Source organism: Engystomops pustulosus, chromosome 5 (assembly GCF_040894005.1).
Source record: "Engystomops pustulosus chromosome 5, aEngPut4.maternal, whole genome shotgun sequence".
Taxonomy (NCBI): domain Eukaryota; kingdom Metazoa; phylum Chordata; class Amphibia; order Anura; family Leptodactylidae; genus Engystomops; species Engystomops pustulosus.
Window position 1 is genome coordinate 49,070,955 of NC_092415.1, and position 12,293 is coordinate 49,083,247.

At 44.4% G+C, this 12,293-nt stretch overlaps 1 protein-coding gene across 1 annotated transcript in view; it reads right to left on the bottom strand.

The window, feature by feature from the left end:
- Positions 1-590: 590 nt before the first annotated feature.
- The window catches only part of LOC140134003 (DNA damage-regulated autophagy modulator protein 1-like), a 29,977-nt gene continuing 18,274 nt past the window's right edge, over positions 591-12,293 (bottom strand). Inside the window, exon 10 of the mRNA XM_072154676.1 lies at positions 591-671. The gene's annotated coding sequence lies outside the window, so the exon portion shown is untranslated. The remainder of the gene's footprint in view (positions 672-12,293) is intronic.

Consider the following 12,293-nt stretch of genomic DNA (forward strand, 5'->3'; position numbering starts at 1 on the left):
ACCTGTCACAGCCGTGCAAATCCAGAGATGTCGGAAAATACGACGAAAGTGCGCTTAGTAGTAGTTCTAGTTCTCCCCCTCCTGCCCCAGTTCTAGTCCCCCTTCCTGCTGCCCCCAGTTCTAGTGGCCCCCTGCAGTCCCCCAGTTGTAGTGCCCCCATGCTGCTCTGAGTTCTAGTTTCTCCTCACTGTGAGCAGTCCTGTTCAACAGGAGGCTGCATATAGGAGAAGCCGGAGGGTCATGTGATGATGACATCATCACAGGTCCTTCAGTTTCTCCTCTGTACAGAAGCCAGACAGGTCCTCAAGGAGTGTGTGCTTAGTGCACACTTGCCTTCTCCTGTTTTTGCCGCAAATCGCGGCAAAAACATAATAAGATCGCGACCCCTGTGTTTTGGTCGTTCGACCCCCAGTTTGAGAATCGCTGCTCTAAGAAGTTCTGGCTTCTTAGTAGATAAGGAAGTGATCTCCTCCTGACCAGTTCTGGGGAAAACATTTCTACTATAATCTTTCCGGCAGAGAATATACTAAATGCAGTGAGCCTGACAGAGTAGACATAATAAATCTCCCCCACTGTCTACTCACCTGGAAATCTGTCTAGTTGGTCAATTGGTGCAGTGTCAGGGCGATGAATCCCAGATATTCAGAGCTAATGCTGAAAGCGTGGAAGATCTGCAGAAGATAGGATAGATGTTAGTGCTGGGTTGTCCTCTCAAGTATCTATGAGATGGCAGAAGAACGGCCACACAGAATCTCCTTATTACTGTCACATTGAACAAAATTACATAAGATGGTGAAAACTGAAATAAACTCACCTCAAGACACTGGTCAGAACATAGGTGGAAATAGAAAAAGTGCCTGGAAAAACAGGTTAAGGAGAAGACACAAATATCTTATCCCTATAAAACTTTCTATGCAGGGAGTAACTAGGGGGACCAGGCCCCCCGTCCCCCTTAACAAAATATACATATTTGTATACTCACACGTGAGTTACAATCACACACATTTATATAGTTATATACATATATATATATACAATTTTTCACAGATATATACATTTATGCACTTATACATACAATATATACACATCATATACACACATGTAGTATTATATACTTCCTATAAACACTGTCAGTATATATGCATCACATATGCACACACAAATAAACATATACATACAATACCCAAAGAAAAAAAAAACCAAGGGTGGCACAGTGAAACGGATCTAGTCCAATGATGGGTGCACGCTTAAAACGGGGCTTACTCGGAAACCCCAAAATCAGCAGAACCATCCATACAATACCATATACAGACATACAGCACATGCATACAGTATATGCGGCATATACACATACATAATCAAGTATATATACGTCACATATACACAAACATACAGCATATTCACATCCTTACATTTATACACTTAAACCTCAGGCAATCTTCTTAGCTGAGGATGGTGTCATAGGCCACAGATCTGTGCCAATGGCTGCTGACAATATGGGGGATGTACATGTAGCAAAAAAGAAAAAGAGTGTCATACCAGCCCAGCAATTGTCAATAATAATAGCAATCTTTATTAGAACAAATATAACGACACAAGACCTCAAAAACATAAAAACACTTAAAAAATTGCAATAAAGCACACTGTACACAACTCGGTGAGTTGCATTGAAAATGTGTGAGACACTGAACAAACTCTGACTGAAAACTAATTGAACTCAAATGCAAAATGTCAGTTTTTCACTGACCAAACCCTGATCGCACCCTGATCAAACTCTGACGTGAGATGCAACGCAAGTGAGGAAGGGGCCTAACTATAGGGAGCTGTATCTACTTACCTAGAATGGAAGCTACCATGAAGACGGTTGTGTACACCGCCGACTCTGGGAGCTCTTTTCCCGTGTCACTGTGAAGTACAGAAAAATTTTGGGAATTAGAATAAGACGTCCATAAAATGATAGAAATCTTGAATAATGCAATATACAATTGAAACGAGAAGATACATACACTATATAAAAACACATGTTTTTCTCACTACTTGAAATGAAATCAGAACGAACCGTTTTTGTTTCGGTCAATTAGGGTTACCAAAATTGTTTAAATTTGCTAAATGCCAGATAAATGAGAGAGATAGAATTTGTAATTAATTTCTATGATTTTCTGTAAAGTTAACAGTTTACATACATAAGATTATTGTGAATTTAAAACATTTGGGATGGCCCAAATATAGAGTGGTAATTTCTTTAGAAGCTTTTGATGTGGATGTATTTGAAGGCACACCTGAAAAACACTGTTTCTTTATTTAACATCATGGGAAAGATTAAAGAATTCAGCCAAGATATAATGAAGTCATAAAAATGCCTTTTAAAACTCTCTCTCTTATTATTTTGGCATTTGACAAAGTAATTTTAGTAATTCTAACTGACCTAAAATGGGAAAGGCTTATTCGGATTTCATGTCACTAAGAAAACTTACATATGTGTCTTTTTATACAGTGACCAGTAAACGTCTGGTTTCTACAGTTTATACTAATTCAGCAGGAATATTTTAGGCATAACACTGATAATAGAATAACTATAATAATTATAGTATAAAGACTAGAATCTTGTCCCATCCCCTCTTACCTGATGTATGGGTATTTTTCGTGCCCTGAAATGACCGTTAAGGCAACTAGGGTTCCCAGACTCAGTAGCATCCATGTGATCCATAGGAGAGGGAAGAATCCCAACCCCCTGATCTCCATGGTGCAAAGCAAAGAATTTGCTGAGGAACTACAAAGACAAGTGAGCAAGAGCCAACTATCTCTGCTTGTTTCTTCTCTGAAGTCACAGATAAGAATGACAGGATAATGCCCAGGCAGTGGTAGTTGTAGGTTCTCTCATCTTGACATCATAGATGGGGAAAAAAAAATCAGTTTTGATGTTATTGGTCTTTATATATAATTTGCATGTTAATAAAAACAGTGGGCCTGTCTATGTTGCTAGCAGCTACGAATCAGAGCTAAGCTTATATGTTTTCTAGAACAGCGTAGGAAAGGAAAGCTAAGTTCTATTAGGTCGCTATGGGAAACAATTGCTGACGGGTTAACGCGGGCACCGTAGTGGCCCACACAGAGGCTTTAAGATGGCGGGTCCCTCGGGTGGCGGTCTGCTTCTTAGGGTGGCCTGCTAGCTGTAGGGTCACAGTGGCTAGCGGGTTAATCCCACCAATCTCTGTAGTCTGCTGGCTGATGTGGGGCTCGCTGTGGTGTCCGAAGGGGGGTGTGGATTGGTGTAACCCCGGGGCTTATAATCTCCTCGTTTATAGGTTGTGAATCAGAATGCCCTTGATGTTAAAATAAGAACCAGGAGGCAGGAGCGGTGATCTTACAGGCCCAGCTCACGGCTCAGTTTACTTCAATGCTTACAAATGTCCATATAATGAAGGCACATTTACACTTGTTCACATACAGTTCTGTATCTTTAAGATCCAAGCCCTAAAACTGTCACTTTGCTGCACTCCTGTGGCTGTGCTCTATCTTCACTGGACCCTTATGTCTGGGCCTAAGCTCCTCTGGCTTCTCTATGGTCTCCTTATTGTAGGCTGTGGCCTGTATACTGGGACATTCATCCAGCTGCTCCTGGAGACAATGTGACTTGGGGGTCCTTAGTCTCTCACCTTGGTGATGGGGGTATCTTTCTCCCTCTCTGTGAGCTGCAGATGATGGGATTTTGCCTGTGGTCAGGCTCCTGCTGCTGTGTCAGGCTGACACTCTCCTCAGCACACACTCACTGACTGAGGGCACACTCACTGAGCACATGTCTGGGGAGTTGTTCTGACACTCATAATAATAGGTAGCTCCTGCATATACAGGTTCTACCTCCCAACCTAGAAGGGCTTGACCCCTTAGCATACATAGCATACATGGATAATGACATAGGAATAGTGTTATCCCATTATAAACAGTGCACTGCAGTACAAAACACCACATTAATAAACATTAACCCCTTTCACCAATGTGGAGGGGTGTAAAGGTGTACTTTGGGATACTACACAATGACATTCTTACCATTAGACACTAGGGGGAGCTCAATGCTTATTCATTTGTTACATCATTTGATTGGAGCTGTATAAATCCTTATGCAGGTATCTGCCCCTGGTGGTGGCTGTATGGTGGTATAGAATGAAGCAGGGTGTATGGACCTTTATATCACAATATCAGACTCCATCTCCTGGATATAGAAATGTCTACTGCAATTTTATAGGAGGAAACCCTCACCTGGCCACACAATGAAATAAAATTTTCCCATATTTCCTTGGACTGCAGCAGCATCCGCAGAATCTGCATGGGCACAGGAAACAACCATATACCCATTAGCTTAACCACCCACCTAACTAATAAAACACAAAGACAAATTTCTTCTTGGAAAGGTGAATGGTCACAGCTTTGTTAATGTTCTAAATCTTTTACTAAATCATAACATTACATAACATAACAATATATTTTTCTGATAGCAGAGCTCTTGGCAACAACCGCAAATTATCATGTTATTATTTTGGTTGTAACAACCTCACCGATAAAATCAGTCTCCATATAACCAAATTGCACGCTCAGCGCACACCCCCAGCTCCACTCGCTGCAAACCTCCTAGCTGAGTGGCGAATGAAGATGTGGCCCTAGACCAACCATTGGAGACCGTAAACAACACCTTCTTCCCGGTTAAACACCGGGTAAAACATATCTTGTTTTAATCAAAACCACCATCTTTTGAATTATAGTGGCTATATAGTATAACCACAGCTTTACCTTCAAACTGGCTGTTGCCAAGAGCCCGCCAGGCATGGCGACATTGACCCCCTCAATTCGCCATGCTCCCCCACAACCGTACACAAAACTCAGCCACTTCAGCCAAACCAAAATTAAAAACGTCAAGGCCCACATCTGTCAAATGCACACCATCAGGGCCTGTATAGCTCTTGTCCTCATCCAGTAGAGAATGCCTCACAACCAGACCACCATTCAACCGCACCATTTTCACCACACTCTTGTTGATTTTAACTCGGCAACTGTTCAAAGCAGACACCGACACTGCATTACGCCAACTCTCCCTCCTGATTATATCGGACCAAGCAATCAACATTCTCGGATGACGGTCCCACAGACACAATAGATCCCTCTTGCTAGCTTTTATGAAAGAGCGCATGGGAAAACTACCCACATCATTGCCCCCAACATGCAGTATAAGTACATCCGGCGGGCCCCATCTCCTAAAATTTTCTAGTAGTTTTGGCCTCACACGACCCCAAGTAAGCCCTCTAAAACCCAGCCAGTGTGCACTTACCTGTTCAGGGTTAAGCCCTAGGTACCTACCCCATAAACGTAATCTCGCCCTCCTTTCTGCCCAATAAACGAAAGAATGGCCAAACACCCAAATTACACATTTTTTCATTCCTGGTAGAAAATACATAACTGTAATAATCCGAACAATAAACATACACCATCCCCAACCAATCAGTCCACAGTCCCCCCACTAAGGCTCCAGCAACTTCATTCTCACATACGACTTAAAGCGCTGCGACTCCCAACGCCCGATTCTCATTATCTCCTCCTCCTTAAGCCCCCACTGTGCAGCCTCTGTCGCTGCCCCAATTCTGAAGGAGTGAGAACTGTAACCACCTGGGATCAAACCAATGTGGGTTATGCATTGTTGGAACACCGCCCCAAATTGATATCTCGACAATGAGGTGCCATCCTCATGCACCAGAAGCGATTCCTTACCCAATATCCTAAAATTCATGAAAGCTTCATAACAAGCCACCGGACAAAATTTGCAACCATCCAGACGATACAACTGCACTAAAAAACCCTTATCCTTCTTGTCCGTTTTGGACCCGAATAACCAAATTCGAATCGAATCACTGCCCAATAACACATGCCAATGCTGAATTCCCCCAGCCACCGTCCGGCTGCTGCTCACCAACCCCCCCACCCTGAATGCCCCAAAAAATGCCCAAGAATAAGCCAAGCAAAACAGACGAAACTCATAGTCAGATTAGCGACCACTTTCAACTCTTCTACTACTTCCCCCAAGATTGTAAAAGAAACTTGTCGCCTACCCCCCACCCTCGCTCCGCTTTTAACGAAACCCTTCGTCGCTTGACGGATCAAAAACAATTGTGTAGCATCACCACCCCCAATCAACTTAAACAGGAATGATAGCACCGACAAAGTCTTGTGAACCATGGCCCCCGACATTCCCTTATCAAACATACCAATCATAAAACAAAAAAGCACGTCGCCTCGACTGCCACCCATGCTTTCGAATCCACATCCATCCTCAAACTCAAACCAACTTCGCCATACCTTCTGATAAGCCGCCCATGTCGATGGGGCCAACGACTTCTGCACCCATCGCAAAAACCTTACCACACCAGCTCCCATAAATGCCCTGGACATTGCAGAGGATCCCTCGCCGTCCCAGGGGCCAGCTCCCGAAATCTGTCCAACTGCAAACAAGACAGCGCATCAGCGATGGTATTCTCAAACCCTGGAACATGTACAGCCCGAAACATCACATTCCACTGCAAACATCGCAGCACCAACCGCTGCAACAACACAACCACAGGTGGAGACGAAGCAGTTTACTTATATATCACCTCGACCACAGCCATGTTATCACAGTGAAAAACCATATGTTGGTTCGCAAGCCGCATGCCCCAAAGCTCCACCGCAACTACGATTGGGAACAATTCTAGCAAACAAAGATTCGCAGTCAAACCATTTTCAATCCAATGCAAAGGCCAAGCCCCAATACTCCACTCCCCTTGACAGTAAGCCCCGTAGCCCACTGACCCTGCCGCATCCGTAAATAAATGCAGTGCCTCATTCGCCACCGGCTCTCTCATCCACAGCGTCTTACCATTAAAATTCAAGAAAAAACTGTCCCACACTCGCAAGTCGTCCCTGTGCTCTTTCTTTAACCTTATCGAGCACTCAGGTCTCCTAACAACCGCGGTCGCCTGCGCCAGTCTCCTGCAAAATACCCTCCCCATCGGCATTATTCCACATGCAAAGTTGAGCTTCCCAAGTAACGATTGTAATAGTTTCAATGATATTTTATTTTTAACTAGCGCCTCCTGTACCCTTAATCTCAGATCCTGAAATTTGTCACTTGGCAACCTGCATTCCATCGCCATTGAGTCAAGTTCATTCCCCAAAAAAAACAACCTCGTCGTAGGACATTCCGTTTTGTCTTCTGCTAACGGAACCCCAAATCTTGAAAAAACATCTGTCAATGTCTGCAACACTTTGTGGCAACACCAAGTATCCCCTGGACCCACGCACAAGAAGTCGTCCAAATAGTGCAAAACCCCTTGTGACCCGGATTCCCTCCGAATCACCCACTCCAAAAATGTGCTGAACGCCTCAAAATATGCACACGAAATGGAGCAACCCATTGGGAGGCACCCATCCACATAAAAGGCCCCGTCAAAGAAACAACCTAGCAGGTGCATAGACTTAGGATGCACAGGCAGGAGGCGAAATGCTGCTTCAATGTCAGCTTTATCAGCGCCCCCTGCCCCGCATCCCGCACCAATGCCACCGCCGCATCAAAGGAAGTATATAACACTGCAGTCAGGATGAACCCCAAGAGCAAGAGCCCTCGTTGTATTTCCAGCGATACCCCTTTTTTAAATGCGCCCGATGAGCTCGTCCCTTTTGCTCCGTCGGGCCCGGAGTGAAAAGAAGACCCACTACTAGCCCCCCCGCCCCCGAAAGGATTCCTGACTGGGGTCTTAGGAGCTGTCATTGTCTGCATCCACAATGATATGTCTGTATGATCCCACTGTAATGACGGCTGCACTGCCATTTGCTGCCTGAACTGTTCATCGTATTTTAACCAAGCCGTTCCCCCGTATGTCTTGTAAGCATCCCATATAGTGTCCAAATGTGCAAACAATCCTGAGCAACATTCTGGGTTCTTTTCACCAATTACACTTCCCAGAATCGCAAATGCGTGCAACCAATTCCCAAAATGACGGTGAAGCAGCCTGTACCGCCTATGTTCATCATCCTCCTCCTTCCTGTATTCCTTCCCTTTCTCCTACTTTTCAATACTAAATCGCTCCAGAGGCAGTAGAGTGAAATGTCTAAATTCTCACGCTTCCAGATCTTTTCTTTAACTTCTTGATTCAAATGACCTGCCAACGGCCCATTAAAACATATGTACAGATTCCCATTTGCAGCATCCGACACCGGGAGTGATTTCGCTACAGCTTTCTTTGTCGGAATCCCTGCATCACTTGACACTCCCGTCACTATTTGCTGTTCTACTAACAGCAAGTGCAAGCTCTGCGACAGATTTTTTTTTAAAAATGCGGCGGTTTTTCCGAATCCGTCGGGTTTCCGTTCGGCCACGCCCCCCCCCATTTCTGTCGTGTGCACGCCGGGACCGATGCGCCAAAATCCGATTGCGTGCGCCAAAATCCCGGGGCAATTCAGGGGAAATGGGCACAAATCGGAAATATTCGGGTAACACGTCGGGAAAACGCGAATCGGGCCCCTAGTAAATGACCCCCAATGAGTCATAAAAAAATATCAGACGAATACATTGGTTAGGGACAGTAATGGAGTTATGGTCCATCTCAGCCCAAGGGTGAATACATTTTTGGACTCTCATCAGGGAATTGCACAGATGTGATCATTAGGCTCTAGCATCCTTAGGTCCAGTGATATAAATATCTTGAGATGGGACCATAGCAAATGGGTCAGGCTTGGTATCAATGCAATCCAAGGATTCACCCAGATCCACTGATACCAGAACCCTGACCCTATGACTTCCCCTTGAGAAACTATGACTTCTCCAAGGTTCTGGACTTAATACTGGTTAGGACGGTCTTATGAGCCCTCCTGGGGGTGTGCAGGGGTGTGTCTGCACCAAATATAATCAGAACACCACTGATGCCCTTGTCTTTCTTATGGAAAACCATTTACCATCAAGTTCTGGAAGGATCATTAAATGTGGCCTATCAGTTTCCATTAGGCCCACACACACAAGGTAACTAACATACAAATTGCTGATACTTGTAGTTCTACCTGTGTATTTGTACTCTGTATATGTATCTATTGTATGTACTCTTTGTCTAGTGTCCTCTTAAGGCAATTAAATATAAAATGTAACCTCTGTTGCTCCTTTATCTCGATCCACAGATCCCCACGTCCATGTCTCGGTTATATACATGCTATCAGGTTGGTTCCTCACCCTATATAATCCCGTTATGGACCGGGCTTATATCTTTTTTTTTTTTTTATTTGTTTTATTAGGAGCAGGAGCACAAAAAGAAAACCAGGAACACAGTCCTTATCACATTACGTTACATCAAGTAAGAGTCACATGAGATAGTACATGTTACATAAAAGTCTTCAGATATGGCTACCACAAATTCAAGTTCTAGTTCTACCCATGCCCCCGCCAATTTTTAAATGATTTAAAGAACAAGGCCAAGGTAGAGACTCCAGGCTCCACAAGGAGACCATAGAGAATTCTCCAAGGCAACACGTAACTGCAACAACAGGAAAGAAAAGTAGGGAATGAGAAGAAATTAGTCAAAGTGGTAGGAGGGAGGAATGTGAGGAGGGGCAGTAAGGTAGACAAGGAGAAGTGTGAGGGCGTTCACGCCAGGGGAAGGATGAACAACCAAAGGAGGTCGAAAGAGAAGCTTCTCAAGTATATCAAATAGATTGCCTGTATTCAGCAGATCGTTGAAAGAGGGTCCATCGCTGGCAGGTTTTACTGAATTTAGCGTATGTGCCATGTACAGAAGAGGTAAGGTCCTCCATGTGCATGATATCATTTATTTTAGCAATCCACATAGCAATTGTTGGTGGAGTAGTCTATTTCCAGAGCAGTGGAATGCTAGACCGTTTACTACATTTATTAGAAAACGTAGTAAAGATTTCTTGTATGTCCGCGTTGAGATGTCCCAGTGATGGAGGATTAGGAGAGGAGGATTTAGTTCCACAGAATATCCACAGACTGAGAAGATTAGGCATTGCAAACTCTCCCAGAAAGGGGTGAGGATCCGACAAGACCAAAACATGTGGAGGAAGGACCCCTCCTCTTCTCCGCATCTCCAGCATGTAGAGGGTACCAGTGGGAAAATAGTATGTAACCTAGTAGGAACCCTATACCACCTGGACATAAGTTTGTACCCTTCTTCTTGGTATCTTGAGCTTACAGAGGTGCTGTGACATAATTCGAAAATGCGTGTTTTATGTTCAGGCGTGATTGAGATGTTTAAGTCAGTTTCCCACTGCGTCAGGTATTGTGGGCCAGGGTCGTCAGGGATGGAGAAAAGGCTGGAGTATGAGAAAGAGAGCGTGTGACAAGCTGTTCCCGTGCTGGAGCAAAGGCTTTCAAATGAGGTAGGCCTTTTGGAGAATTGAGAACATGGAGGTAGGGAGGTCAGATAGTGCCATAACTGTTGAGCTTTCCAAGCTCCTAGTGGACACGGGTCTGTTAGTTCAATGAGTTGTTGCGTAGTCATTCACACCGAGTCCTTACTAAAATGTTCTGCCCTAAACTTACCCGCCCATCTCCACTGTTTGAATACGATATCCTCGCATCCTGGAGAAAAGTCAGGGTTCCCAGAATTGGCGTCTTCGGGGACTGCTTAGGCAATAATCTTTCCCTAACTGTTTCCCACTGACAGTTATTAACTGTTTGACTGATCGTGGGGTGCGATTTTAGGGCTATAGTTTTTTCGGTAGGCAGCCACAGCAGCACCTGTAACGGGATTGTCGTGAAGGACTGCTTAAGACCACCCAAGGCTTAAGACTGGAATTACAGCACCAATCGATGGTTCTAGCTAGATGAGCTTCTGTGTGGTAACCTTTGAAATCCGGCAGTCCAATACCTCGTGAGATCTTTGAGCAATACATGGCAGTACGCTTGATTCTGGCAGGTTTACCAGCCCAGACAAACTTATGTTGGATAGCATTGAGGGAGCGAAAGTATGCTTTTGGTATTTTAATAGGGAGTGCTTGAAAAAGATAGAGGAAACATGGAAGTATATTCATTTTGAATATAGCACATCTCCCAAACCATGAAAAAATGCCCCTGGTCCATCTGGAGCAGTCCTCCTGCACTCTTTTAAGCATCGGAAGGAAATTGAGTGTGTAAAACTTGGATAAGTCAGCTGGTAGTTGGGTCCCTAAGTAAGTGATACCCTGGGATACCCATTTAGAGTTGAATGATCCTCTCAGTGTTTCCTGAAGATGGTCCGGGAGAGAAACATTTAGGGCTTCCGACTTGGACCAATTAATACGGAAGTGGGATATTTGGGCAAACGTGTGTATCTCTTTCATCAGATTGTGGAGCGAGATCTGTGGATTAGTCAGGAAAAAGAGAAGGTCATCCGCGTATTTGACGAAGAAAGGGTTCCAGGGAGAGGACAAAAAGTAGGAGCGACAGCAGGCAGCCGTGCCTGGTACCATTTCGTATCCCAAAGCTATCCGAGAGAGTACAATTCACTTGGACAGACGCTGAGGGGCAGGAGTATAGAGACATAATCCAGAGAAACATTTTAGTCCGGATACCAAATGCGCGAAGAACTTCGGACATGTAGGGCCAGCTCACTCTATCAAAAGCCTTTTCTGCTTCCGTTGATAGAAGCATGAGCAGCATATGTTCCATTTGGGCTTTGTATATCAAATTGATGGCCTTTGTAGTGTTGTCTCTCGCTTCCCTTCCCAGCAAAATCTCTGCCTTGTGAATGGCTCTGAGTAGCAGGAAGAGTAAGTCTCATCGCTATGTTTTTGGCAAAACCGGGCTTATATCTAAGGAGAACAGCTTATTGGTTTGATAATAAGGGTTGTCATTTATTGTTGTGCCATATCCAGAGGTTGTGTCGACAAATCTAAAACACTTCCTTCGCCCCTCAGAACCCGTGTGTTCCGGGAGTGCCTATAAAAAGATAATTAGTTGACCTTGCGTACCCCTCAGGGGCCCAATATGTCACGGTTTTCTTCACAGTATGTATGGTCGGATTTTTAATCTTTTGTTCTCTTGAGTATAAATTTTATTACAATCTTTTGCAGAAATAAAGTTTAATGCTTGAAAATGGAAATAAATTTCTAAGGCTATTGGGGGCATGGAGAAGCCTCAGACAGCTCCGGGGGCAAAGGCCACCAGTAGCTACTACAGTAGCCACACTAACATTAGCCACTACAGACCCACCTCTACCCGCTCTAGACGGACCATTCTTCTGGCATGTCCCCTGCAGCAATCAAGCTCTGCGCAAGCGCAGTAGCTC